The following is a 13,385-nucleotide window of genomic DNA, read 5'->3' as shown; positions in this document are numbered from 1 at the left end:
TGGATAATACAGCAAGTGACCCATATAAACACCTCGGCTAGATAAAGCCTTTTGTTGTGCATTTTCTGTAGCGACTGTTGTTTCCATCTGTGGAGAAAGCACGTTGGGGCAAAGACCTTGCAAGCGGCGTTTTCTCCATCCCTCCTCAATTACTCAGCCTCGTCCCTGCCAATTCCCCCAAGACAGCCTGGGTTTCCTTTGTTGCCTCGTGTTGTTTATTTTGGTGGCGAGCCAGACGCAGTTAATTCTTCTGGTCGGCAGCAGGGAAAATGCCAGTGGCTGTGTAGTGATGGCGCAATCCCCTAAGGGACGGACCTTCAGGGCGGCCTCCTCTCTGGTTTGGGCCAAATGCAAAGGTGAGAAGTGAGGTGGTAGAAGTTAGACTCCCTTGTGCTACATTATTAGGATTCTTTGTATTCGGGTAACACCGAGGAGCCTGCACAGACACAGGACAAGCTGCCAGTCCATCTGTACAATCCAAGTGTAAGAGGAGAGAGAACCAATGGAGATAGGCAGACAGGGCAGTGCAAGGAAGCACTCTCGGTCTGCGCTCACCCTCCCTGAGGCTTTCGGGCCCCAATTCAGGAAACCACTGAAGCACGTGCTTAAAGTGCTGTCCTGCAGACTCCAGGCCTCAGACCCCCTTAGATCTACTCACACCTACGTGCCCACTTGTAAAGCCTTTGGTGTCACTTGCACACCGAGGAAGGGGACATTAAAGCAAGGAGAGGGCTACTTGAATCTACTTTGTCTTACATCCATCTGCTCATTGCTGTGAAGCTGCACCCCGCTTCCCTGGTCTCCACTGCATCTATCACACTAGACTCACGCCAGAGAACAAATCCAGGACGGAGAGTGTGAGGGTTACACACTGGAAAGTGGATGGGGATTTAAGTAAGTCTTGAGTGGGCGTAGGCTGAGCTGAGACCTATACACTATTGGGACAGGAACAAGTGTCATTTACCCCCGTTTCGTGCTCACCTCTGAATGTGGCCATGCAGCAACTATAGAATCATAGAACATCAGGGTTGGAAGGGACCTCAGGAGGTATCTAGTCCAACCCCCTGCTCAAAGCAGGACCAACCCCGACTAAATCATCCCAGCCAGGGCTTTGTCAAGCCGGGCCTTAAAAACTATTAGGGATGGAGACTCCACCACCTCCCTAGGTAACCCATTCCAGTGCTTCACCACCCTCCTAAAGAAACACTATTTCACAATATCCAACCTAGACCTCCCCCCGCTGCAACTTGAGATCATTGCTTCTTATTCTGTCATCTGCCACCACTGAGAACAGCCGAGCTCCATCCTCTTTGGAACCCCCCTTCAGGTAGCTGAAGGCTGCTATCAATCCCCCCTCACTCGTCTCTTCTGCAGACTAAATAACCCCAGTTCCCTCAGCCTCTCCTCATAACTCATTTGCCCCAGTCCTCTAATCATTTTCGTTGCCCTCCGCTGGACTCTCTCCAATTTGTCCACATCCTTTCCGTTGTGGGGGGCCCAAAACTGGACTCAATACTCCAGATGTGGCTTCACCAGTGCCGAATAGAGAGGAATAATCACTTCCAGCCTCACGCACTTCAGGGACCCAGGTAAGCAAAGGCTTATTCCTTTTGTTACTCTGAGCTACCCCGCGGAACCTCCTGATGGCGAGGCATAGTGATGCAAGCTCTCTGCCTCAGTTTCCCCAACCAGCATTTCCAGCCTCCCCTGGCGGTTTATGTGGCTCAGCCTTCCAGCCTGGCCAAGTTCAATCCCCTTCTGGCCGGGGGGCAAGAGTCCAACGTCACAGCCCAAGCAAGCACAAAATAAGAGTCTTTGCCCCAACTTGGCTTAGTTCTAAGTGTAGCCCCTTTAGGGTCATGCATCCCTGCACCCTCTGGGCTCAGCTCTCCATCGCTCTCCTGCTGCTGCTGCTGGTGGGAGATGCCATTGTCAGGGCCTGGTTTAAGAACCTTTGGCAGGTCCCCAGGTCCCTCCAAATAGTTCCGCATCAGGGCCTGCCTTCCCTCCAGAGATGCGCAATCTGAGCCCACTTCCAAGCTCCAAATGAGTTTCTCTCACCACTGACCTCTCACTGTTGATCTGCTCTCATCCCCAGAGGAGTGGGCTTTCTCCCTTCTAGCCTGACTCCCTCTATGGGTGGGTGCAGGGAGGGGGGCTGATTGGGCTGACAGCAGCTCATTAACCCTTCCAGGTCCATGTGAGGTTTGTCTCCATTCCATATGGATCCAAAGCTGACTGAAGCCAAGCGGAGTCTTTGCATTGACTCCAGTGAGCTTTGGGTCTGGCTCTAACAGTTCAATCTTTGCCACTGACTGAGTGGGAACCACTCTGGGCTCTAAAGGAGTTTGTGGCACTTGCTAACTGCACCCTCGGTCTCACTGCAGCCAGGCCAGTTTGGATGCTGAAAAACCCTCATTCCTTGCACTGCTTTCAGTCTGGATCTCGCTCATGCCAAGCACAGGAGCTTTGGACGAGGGAGTTTTGGGATAAGTGGTTCAGGGCTCCGTGGACTCATGGGGGTTCGGCTTCATGAGGCCTCTCTGCTTTAACTTCTGCAAAAAATCCCAGCAGAGAGAATAATGTTCTCAGCGGAGAGCTCTCGACCTGGCATTTAACTGACTCATTGATCCTTTGTGGATACCCCCTTGCAGACCCCGGTGAGGAGCTGACACAGCCTGCCACCTTTAAACGGGCACTCCAGCTCCGCAGTGGGGGTGAGGAGTGCGAAATCGACATAACAGGCCATCACTGCAAAAAACGATTCACATGTTCCTAGCCCCATCTCGTTGCTCTGGGATATGGCTTCAGCCGGAATTGTGGGTCGGGTCAGAGGGGTATTGAATGTGTGTACCCCACTATTGTGATCGTGGGGAGTTCTGGCCACATGTTTTCCTCCCCCTGCCCAGCGTAGCTGTTAAGGAGGGGGTATTTTAGATGCATGCCTGGGGACCGGTTGATCGTTGTCCTGCAGCTTGTGCAGAATCCAGAGCAGAATGCTCCCACTTCACACTAGTGTAAACGACTGCTACAGGTGCGGACAATGAAAAATCGGGCCCACAGTGCAGGGCATGGATGAATCAGGCCCCTCGTGTTCTCCATCCATGCTGAGCTACTGTCATCTGAGGAAAAAAAATGGGACAAGGGGAATGAAAAGGCATCAGATTACAAACTCCAATGGTGCATCCACCCAGAACATGAAGACAAACTTAGGCAAAATCTCCTATTTGCGCTGCAAGGGCGAAGATCAGACCTGTCTTTAGCGCCACCTTATGTAAAGATGAAAGTCTCCACAGGAGTCTGACACTTTAAAAGGCTTTTCGTGAGAAGGCAAAATATAAATTCACCAGCTTTCATGTAGAAATGGGTCTGTATTGATTATTTGGGCCACACAGGCAGCAGTAAAGATCCGTCTTTCATAGTGAAGGTCATGTCATAAGAACATAAGACTGGCCCTACTGGGTCAGACCAAAGGTCCATCTAGCCCAGTATCCTGTCTTCCGACAAGGGCCAATGCCAGATGTCCCAGAGGGAATGAACAGAACTGGGAATCATCAAGTGATCCATCCCGTCGCCCATTCCCAGCTTCTGGCAAACAGAGTCTAGGAACACGATTCCTGCCCATCCTGGCTAATAGCCATTGGTGGACCTATTCTCCATGAATGTATTTAGTTCTTTTTGAACCCTGTTATGGCCTTGGCCTTCACAACATCCTCTGGCAAGGAGTTCCACAGGTTGACTGTGCATTGTGTGAAGAAATACTTCCTTTTGCTTGTTTTAAACCTGCGGCCTATTAATTTCATTTGCCAGAAGCTGAAATGAATGAAAGACAGGAGATGTCCCTCTCCTCTGTTCCTGGCTCAGCCATCAACTTGCTGGGTGACCACAGACAAGTCACTTTCTTTCTCTGTGCCTGAGTTTCTGCACCAAAGGGCAGGTCTGAGGCTACTTCACCATCTTTGTAAAGTGCTTTGAGATGGTTGTTTAACATTGTTTCATTATTGCTGCTTTAAACATGACACAGGCTCTAGAAGCAAAGGGAGGAATATCAGGTGGTACAGAGGGCTAGGAGACCAGCTTTGTCCTGGACAAGCCCCAGTTTCAGAGGCCTCATTCGGGCCCTCTACGCAGGAGGAAATTCCACCCAAAATGCAGACCTGGATCCCAGGTGTTGACATCACATATCGCACCAAAGGTGGGAGGAACTTGAGGGTCGGGGGGTGGTTCAAACCCATCTCTGATTTCAAAGTATAATCCTTGGAGATCTTTGTTAGGGATGCATGGATGATTTCAGGGTTCCTGCTCCCTGCCCAGGACAACAGCGACTGATCTTGTAGAATGCAGAACTACAAAGGGAGGCTGCAGGAATCTACAGATCAGAGCAGGGACTTTAGGGTTAGAACCTGGCGTAGCCTGGATTTTGCCCTTGCATGACTGACTCATAGGTAGGGACAAGACTGACTCCAGATATGCCCTTTACAGGAAATATGGGCATTGCCAGACTGGATCAGATCCCTGATCCATCAAGTCCAGTATCCTGTCTCTGCCAGTAGCCAGCACCAGCTGCTTCAGAGGAAGGTATAAGAACCATGCCTTAGACAGATGGGGGGAAATTACGCCCCACCCTGCTGCTAGCCCCAGCAAATATTGAGAGCCACAAAAACACCCTGCAGCAGGCAAATCACCCATGTCTCACAAGAGGGTCCGTCTAAATCTCACGGTAGGCACGTCGACATCTCATTTCCTTCTCTGAGTCTGGGTGCAGGACAAACTCTGCTTGACTCTTCAATCCCACCATCGAATCATAGAAACATAGATCTGGAAGGAAGCTCAAGGGGCCATCTAACCCATTCCCCTGTGCCGAGGCAGGGTTACCTGTACCTAGATCATCCCCAGCAGATGCTGGTCTAATCTTAAAAACCTCCCAGACCCTAGGTAACTTGGTCCAGTGCTTAACGATCCCTATCGTTAGAAAGTTCTCTCTAATATCTAACCTGAGTTGCGCTTTCTGCAATCTCTCTCAATTGGATTTTACTTTAAAAAGAAGAGGACATAGTAACCTTTCTGCTGTTCCAGGCCAGGCAGGCATGGAGGTAAACTCTGTATTCCTCAGGTGAGAAGCGGTAAGATTTACCCTTGACTCCACGACTCCCGTAGCCTGACTTGGCTTTTAATTAAAATACAAGGACAAGCTGGTCCTGGGGGGATGATTAGGATTAGATGACAAGCGATTAGAGAGAACAGGGAGGAAAAAATCAGGCAGTTGCACCCCTGGTTTAACAGAGGGTTAGGGCAGAAACCTCCACAGCAAAACAATCCAGGTGGAAGCAAATTCACCCTGTTCATTCAGGCCAAGGACTCTTTCACTAACAACAAACCCCTCACCAGGATGGTTTCCATTGATGTGTTGCCTTCCATGCTGAGGCTGGCAGAATTTGATTTTTATTTATTTTTCTGATTTTGATCCATTTTAAAAAAAACAAACAATTTTTAAGGATTTTTTCTGTGTTTAGATATTTCGATTTTTACACTTGCAGGACATTAGGCGGGGGCAGGGCTGGGGCTAGGGTTAGGACTGACCTGACTGCGGGGCTGTATGGGGATGCTTGCACAGTCGAGGGGCCCAAGGGTGCCCCCCTGGGCAGAAGATGAGGGGGAGGGGCAGTCATCCTGATCTGGCAGAGCAGAGACCCCCCAGCCAGGAGCACAAGGAGGATGAGTCCCCAGCCTCAGGGGAGGCTACCCCATTGCTGAATGGCTTCTGCCCAGGGACAGAGCCATTCAGCAGCAGGGTGGCCTCCTCCACAGCTGGGAACAACTACTTCTCACAATCCTGGCCAGGGGGCTCTGCCCCATTGGGCCAGGATGACGGCAGCATCCCCTGCATCTTGTGCCTGCAGAGATCGGGTACCACCCCCTACCCCCACCCCACAGCCACCTAGGCAGCTCTTTGCAGCTCTGCTGTCAGAGCCCCGCTCCCTCATTCCAGGTAGGGTGACCAGACAGCAAGTGTAAAAAAATCAGGATGGGAGGGGTAATAGATGTCTATATAAGGGGAAAAAAACCCAAATCAAGACAGTCCCTATCAAATTGGGACATCTGGTCACCCTAGCAGGGCACTAGGGCTACAGAGGGCTCCCTGCAAGGCTGAGCTGAGGGGATAGTGACACCAGATCTTGCAGGCACCAGCTTGTTACGCTTCACATGCTCTTCTGTCGATTTCCACATGTCAGCTGAAATCCTCCCGTACTCACAGTTGTGGATTAAAATCGAACGCTGCCGAGCCTGTTCATCCTCCACAATTCCACAAACACCTTTTCTCTAACACTCGCAGGACGACGTTCCCCACCGTGCAGCAAGACATCATAAGAAGAAGGCATGACCGGACTCCTCCAAACACGATCCACGTGCTCTAGCACTCTGCACAGGGGGCAGTTACACCACCGCTGAGCACAAGCGGAGAAGAGCAAATCGACTTTGCTCCATTGCCTTCAGCTGAGCTTTGCTGACCTACATCAGCTGAGGAGATGTTTATTCAAACAGTATTTCCACTGAGTGTCCCCTGGAAAGGTAAGTAGCAAACACACAGGAAGCCTTCAGACCTGAGGGCTGGGGTTGCTTTTTTTTTGGTTTTGGTTTTTTTTTTGCTTCACGAGGAGCAATCCACATATAATTCTGATTAATTAGTTACTTAAAATGGTGAATTCTTAATGAAGAACAGCAAAAGTTCCCCCCTCCCCCCCAAAATTTCACTTCTTAGCCCTGGAATATGTTAGCCTTTGTGAACTCCGCTGTGATTGAGTGGGAGTTTTCAAAGAACTATCCATGGTGTCTCCAAGATCTCTTCCTTGGATGATAGCAGCTAACTTAGACCCCTCCCCCATGTATATGTAGAGTTGGGATGATTTTTTCCAATATGCATTACTTTGCACGCAGTTTTGTGAGATCCCTCTGTAACTCTTCACAGTCTGCTTTGGACTTAACGATTGTGAATGCTTTTGTGTCATCTGCAAATTTGGCCACATTACTGTCCACCCCCTTTCCCAGATCATTAATGAATATGCTGAACAGCGCAGATCCTTGGGAGCCCCTCTGTTCACCTTTCTCCATTGTGAAAACTGAGCATTTATTCATATCTGTTGTTTCCTATCTCTCAACCAATTACCGACCAGTGAGAAGACCTTCCCTCTTATCCCAGGGCTGCTTCATTTCCGTAAAAACCTTTGGTGAAGGACCTTGTCAAAAGCTTACTGAAAATCTAAGTACATTATATCAACAGATTACCCTTATCCATTCCTTGTTGACTCCCTCAAAGAATTCTAGCAGATTGGTGAGGCATGATTTCCCTTTACAAAAGCCGTGTTGACCTTTCCCCAAGAAATCATGTTTATCTATGTCTCTGATAGTTCTGTTCTTTATTATAGTGTTTATCAATTTGTGCAGTGCCTGGTCTGTAACTGCTGTGATCACCTTTGGAGCCCTTTTTAAAAAATTGGTGTTACCTTAGCTACCTTCCAGTCACCTGGTACCGCGACTGATTTAATGGTTACCTACTAGAGTTAGCAGGTCTACAATTTCATATGCAAGTTCCTTCAGAACTCTTGGGTGAATCCCATCTGGTCTTGGTGATTTATTCCTGTTTAGTTTATCAATTTGTTCTAAAACCTCTTCTACTGACATCATGCCAATACCATGTCCCCTTTGTACCTCCTGCCCTATTTCCTTCCCCAAGAAAATATAACTTAGACAAATGCAATCCCATGAAGTCTCTGAAGATATAAAAACTCTTCTAAGTGCACAGGGTGTTGGGAGAGGCACATTTATGAGTTTAAAAGTGTCTAAAGGTCTCTGTAGCTATTCTGCAAATGTTGTTTCTCCCTCAGTTTTTCTGTCACTCACTCTTCGTGTCTTTTCCTCTCTACAATTGCCACATGAGTCACAAATCTGTAGACACTTCAGTGCTGCCTGTTAAGTGCTTTGAGTGCGCTCAGGACTGGGCCTCTCAGTGGGTTGTTGACAGGGATTCAGCTTGGAACCTCTAGAGCTAAATATATGATCCTCTGCCACCTGATCTGAAAATAGCCCTAACGCCCTTAGGCCAGGCTGCAGCAGGCTCATCATCCACTCTGTGGTTCGGCCACCGCAGAATGAGACAGAGTCAGTTCCATCCATGCTGGGAAGGCTTTCTGGGGAAAGAATCTCATTTGCTGAGTGGTTGACCGTGTTGTCTATTCCCAGACACTCCTCTGATCCTGCCAGGAGCCATCTCCCATTGAACATTATAGGACGGGTAAGATGGTCATGGCCCCCTGAACACCGGTTCACACCCCAGCAGTGCAGCTCCACCAACAGTGGCAATAATGGTGGGTGCTAATGTTGACCGGCTTGGGGCAGGTCTGTACTACACAGCGGTTAAAAAATGCTGGAGGATGCTAGGCACCGTATCTACAGGTGCACCACCAGCTAATGCAGCTTCACTGCTGCTGCTCCTCTGTTGGGAGACCTTAACAGAAATAACAGTGCAGACAAGCCCTCTGAGCTACAGCCACGTCAACTCCCTATTTGAAGTTGCACCATGCACTGGGGTTTGCTCCGCTTTGACAAAGTTTTCAACCAGTTTAGATGCATTAGCCAGAGCCCTGGGTATTCTGCAGCCCCAAAATCAGCAAGAGACTCCATCCCTTGCTACAGAAATAGACAGCTATTTTTTTCAAAATTACATTTCTAACCATTGTGGTTGTGAAGCGAATGTTTTAAACATGAACCAAATGCAGGGTTGTCGTCTTGAGTGAGCAGGCAGCTTGGAACAATAGCTGTGAGAGATGTGAACTGCTCTGTTCATAGCGCTATGAGTGTTAGCCCTGTTGACTCTGAAACTTAATGGTGTTTTAAAAAAGAACACTGTTCATTATTTCTCTCCTGGTCATTTTAGCAAGAACATCCACCTGGTCCGCGCATCTCCCCAGAACCAAAGGGCCTCTCATGATTTTCTGGGTGCCAAAATCTCCCAGTGTCTCCTGTCCAGATTTCTCTCTCCCTCCAAACCCAGCAACTTATATGCGAAATAATATTTATGCCTATGAGGGCAATCCTTCACCTTGGGAAGTCAATGGCAAAGCTCCATTGACTTCAATAGTGAAAATCAAACCCACCAAACACCTTTCATTGGTAGATTATCTTTTTTTAAACAAAAAATAGCATTGTTTGTATCCTATAGATGAGGAAACAGAGGTGCACAGATTGGAAGGGAGTCGCCCACAGCAAGTCAGAGCTAGGAATAGCGCCAGGCTCCTCTGATCACCACACCAATGTCCTAACCTCTGGACTACCCCACCTCCCAGGGGGCAGCCTTCTGTTTCCTGAAACTGACCACTCCGCAGCGGGGAATGATGCTACACATCATTGCAGCGCTCTGCAAAGCACAGAGTGAACAATGCAAGCAGAAAGGAAAAATGCTAACTCCTTCCCGGGATGGACGGTCAACTGAGGGGGTGTTGCTAACGATGATAGGTGCCACCGAGCGACTTGAACCCGTGTTTGGTTCCCAGCTCTGCCGCTGGAGACGCTTCGGGAGATTGCTACTCCACAGATGCAGCTGCACTCCAGACGGGGGACTGGCTGCAGCCCATACCATTGTGAAGAATGCCAGCCAGTCTGTGCTGTGCGCTCTGTCCATCGCCCATGCAGAGGAAGGCTGGCGAGGGCCCTAGTCAGCATTTCACTCCTCTCTCTTCCTTTCCCTAGTGAGTCCCCTGGCAGCAGAAAAACCAACCAACTCTTTGGAAAGTCATTATCACCGCAGCAAGGGGCAGAGGGGCCTTTAGCTGGGTTTCAAGAACCCTGGCATGGCATAGGCTCAAAGCCACGTTGCCTCATTCAGGTGGCACTGTCAGTGCCAAAGAGCAGATATTGGGATGGAGTGCTAATTAAACCTTTGTGTAACCAACGTATTGACCCTCCAAGGGCCTGATCTTCCCAACTAGTTTCCGTGTTAAGTGTCCCCCACTCCATCTGCTTCCCTCTTCTTTCTCCTTAATTAATATGTAGTCCTTAATGGAGTTGACGTACTTTTAGAACATCAGGCGCTCTAATTATTCCTCCAGCAAACATTAGGAATGTATTTATTTTAATGTGTCCGGGCACTCAAGAGCCACTGAGCCCCTCTTCAGAAACATAAGTCCTGCTTATATGGGACATCAAGATATCAAATCTTTCAAGAGCAGCCTTGCTAATGTTTGCAAGGGACTATTAAGGCAGGGAGCAAGTGACTACCCAATGAAAACTGAGGGCGCAGAGCGTGCTCTCCGATGCATAGTGAGCTGACTGCAAAGAAAGCGGAAATGCCAACTTCTTTGTGCAACAATCACCAGAGGTGATGGTGTTAATGAAGTTAGGTCAGGGGTGAGCAAACTATGGCCCGCGGGCCAGATCTGGCCAGTCAGGACTTTGGATTCGGCCAATGGGAGCTTCAGGGGAGGTACCCGCAGGCAAGGGCAGCGCACAGAGCCCTCTGTCCCTCTCTCCCCCAAGGGCTGCAGGGACGTGGTGCCGGCTGCTTCCGGGAGCAGCGCAGGGCCAGGGCAGGCCGGGAGCCTGCCCTAGCCCTGCTGCACGCTGCTGCCACCCTGGAGCCGCTCAAGGTAAGTGGTGCCAGGTCAGAGCCCACATCCCAAACCCCTCCTGCACTCTGCACCCCAACCTCCTGCTCTGAGCCTCCTGCCACGCCCCAGCCCCCTGCCATGAGCCCCCTCCTGCACCCTATACCCCTCCTGCACTCCAACCCCCTGCCCAGAGCCCCCTCCCGCACTCCACACCCCCTCCTTCACACCACCCCCCTGCCCAGAACCCCCTCTCACACTCCATACCCCCTCCTGCACCCCAACCCCCTGCCCTGAGCCCCAAATCCCCTGCCCTGAGCCCCTCCCACATTCCGCTCCACCTCCTGCACCCCAACCCCCTGCCCCAGCCCTATATTCATGGCCCTGCATGCAATTTCATCACCCAGATGAGGCCCTCAGGCCAAAAAGTTTACCCACCCCGGCACTAGGTGCACGTGTGTTACCTGTGCCTGCAGGACTCAGACTTGGGGCTCATGCAGACCAGGATAGTGAGTGGTCTTCAGGTGCTGTGAAAGGAGCCAGATTGTGGTACCTCTGGCTAGCTGAGACGTTCTCTCCAAGCTCTCAGCTGGTACACAGACATCGGTGCCAACTCCTACATCAGTTATCTCCCCAGGGGAATGAGGAGGTGCCACAAGGTGGCAGCATTCCACTTTGCCATGCCGGTCCTCGGCAGATATATGGACCCTTAGGTTACGTCTCCACTGCAATAAAAAACCCATGCCACTGAGCCTCAGAGCCTGGGTCAACTGATTGAGGCTCATGGCGCTTAGGCTGCAGGGCTCAAAATTATAATGTAGATGTTCAGGCCCGGGGTCTGAGACCCTCCCCACTTATGAGGTCTCAGAGCCTGGGCCCAAACATCTACACTGCAAGTTTTAGCCTCACAGTATGAGTCCTGTGAGCCTGAGTCAGCTGCTGTGGGGCTTTTATTGCTGTGTAGATGTATCCCTGGGGACCATTCACTGGTGGCATAAGTCAGAGCAGCCCCTAGGCTGCTCTAACTCAAACTGAGACAACTGGAGACTGGGCTTCAGAATCAGATAGCTGTAACCAAATCCCTGATTCTCCCCACTTTTTGAGCTGTGTTGAGCTTGGCAGTGGGAGAGAATCTGGGCCCGGGCTAGTGTGGAAATCAGTGGGTTCTCTGGACCTTTAGAATCATGCTTGGAGAGCTGCACAGAGCTGTCTCAATCCAGGAGCAATTTGGTGCCTATTTTTCTCTGTAACCTTGGCAATATTTGTAAAATCCTGGCTGCAGAACAATTCTAGCCTCAGGGCCCTGTGTGAGGCTGGGAAATTAGAAGAAGAGAGAAGAGCAGAAGGAGAAGGAGGAGATGGGGACGGAGAAGGCGCAGAAGGAGAAGGAAGAGGAGGAAAAGATTGAATGAGTGGCAAGAGAGTGACCCAAGAGTCTGAGTACCACACGATTACAACTGCTCCGAGGTGAGAGGACAGAATCAGTCAGGTCGCCCGGCGCCGCAGAGACACCAGATGACAATTTGGAGATGGGAGAGGGAACTGTGCCGCACGGTGACATTAGCAGACCTCAGGCAAACACACGTGTCCTTCTGGCTTCAAGAGGAGCCTGTTCCAATGAGGCCAGGGGTACGGGTGAGCAGGGGCGGCTCTAGGCATTTTGCCGCTCCAAGCACGGCAGGCAGGCTGCCTTTGGCAGCTTGCCTGCGGGAGCTCCCCGGTCCCGCGGATTTGGCAGCTTGCCTGCGGGAGGTCCCCAGTCCCGCGGATTTGTTGGCACACCTGCGGGAGGTCTGCCAAAGCCGTGAGACCAGCAGACCCTCCGCAGGCATGCCGCCAAAGGCAACCTGCCCGCCGCCCTCATGGCGACCAGCAGAGCGCCCCCCGTGGCTTGCCGCCCCAGGCACGCACTTGGTGTGCTGGTGCCTGGAGCCGCCCCTGGGGGTGAGAGACCCCCCAATGCCCACCTGCAAGGCAATGAGAGGCTGTGTCCCCTACAGGCTCAAAGTCTAAAGTCACGGCTGTGCCAAGGTCTTATGGGCCAGCGCTGAAGCAGGGACACCCTGCGCAAAAACACAACACCTGTTTCAATCCCTGCATCAGAGCCCTCCTGGCTGCTCAAGCAGAGCCTGTATGTGCTGCAGCCATGCCCCCCTCACTCTTAGGTGAGTCAAATTTTGAGCAAGTGCAAAAACCATGCAGAGGGGGTTATCACCTCCTGCCCCGAATGGGCACCGTTGTTCAGTGGTGCCCAGCATCCTCCTGTACCAGGTCCTGGGTATCTAGACGCAGCCCTGTTCACGGCCCAGTTCCAGCTGGCATGCACAGGTGAAAGAGAAGAGGGTTTCCATCATCTTGAAGTCCATGGGAATTAGGTGCTGAAACCCCTTTGAGAATAGGGCCTGAGTGCTTTCTGGGATAGACCTTTTACCATCTCTGCCCTTCATATTCAGCGCACACAAGGGTCCTTTCTCATCTTAATTCCCCACTGTTCTGCTGCTTTGCCTCCCTTCCTCCATCCCACCTCCCACGTTCTCTCCTAGCCCTGCCGGCTCCAGGCTTCATCAGTGCTAGAGCAGGTGCTGTCTATGTCCACAGTGTCTGCGTAGGCCTTGCGTCTGAACGGCTTCATCCGCAGCACTAAAATCACCTAAGGCCACGTCTACACCAGCACGTAGGTCGGCAAAACTTTTTGTTGGTACAGCTGCGTAAATGTAGACATGGCCTAAGCCAAGTGCTGTTCTGAATCTGACAACAGACGCCTTGAGATGGCTCCAGACCAGTCGT

The sequence above is a fragment of the Gopherus evgoodei genome, chromosome 22, assembly GCF_007399415.2.
Source record: "Gopherus evgoodei ecotype Sinaloan lineage chromosome 22, rGopEvg1_v1.p, whole genome shotgun sequence".
NCBI lineage: Eukaryota > Metazoa > Chordata > Testudines > Testudinidae > Gopherus > Gopherus evgoodei.
Note: the sequence above shows the minus strand (reverse complement) of the source record.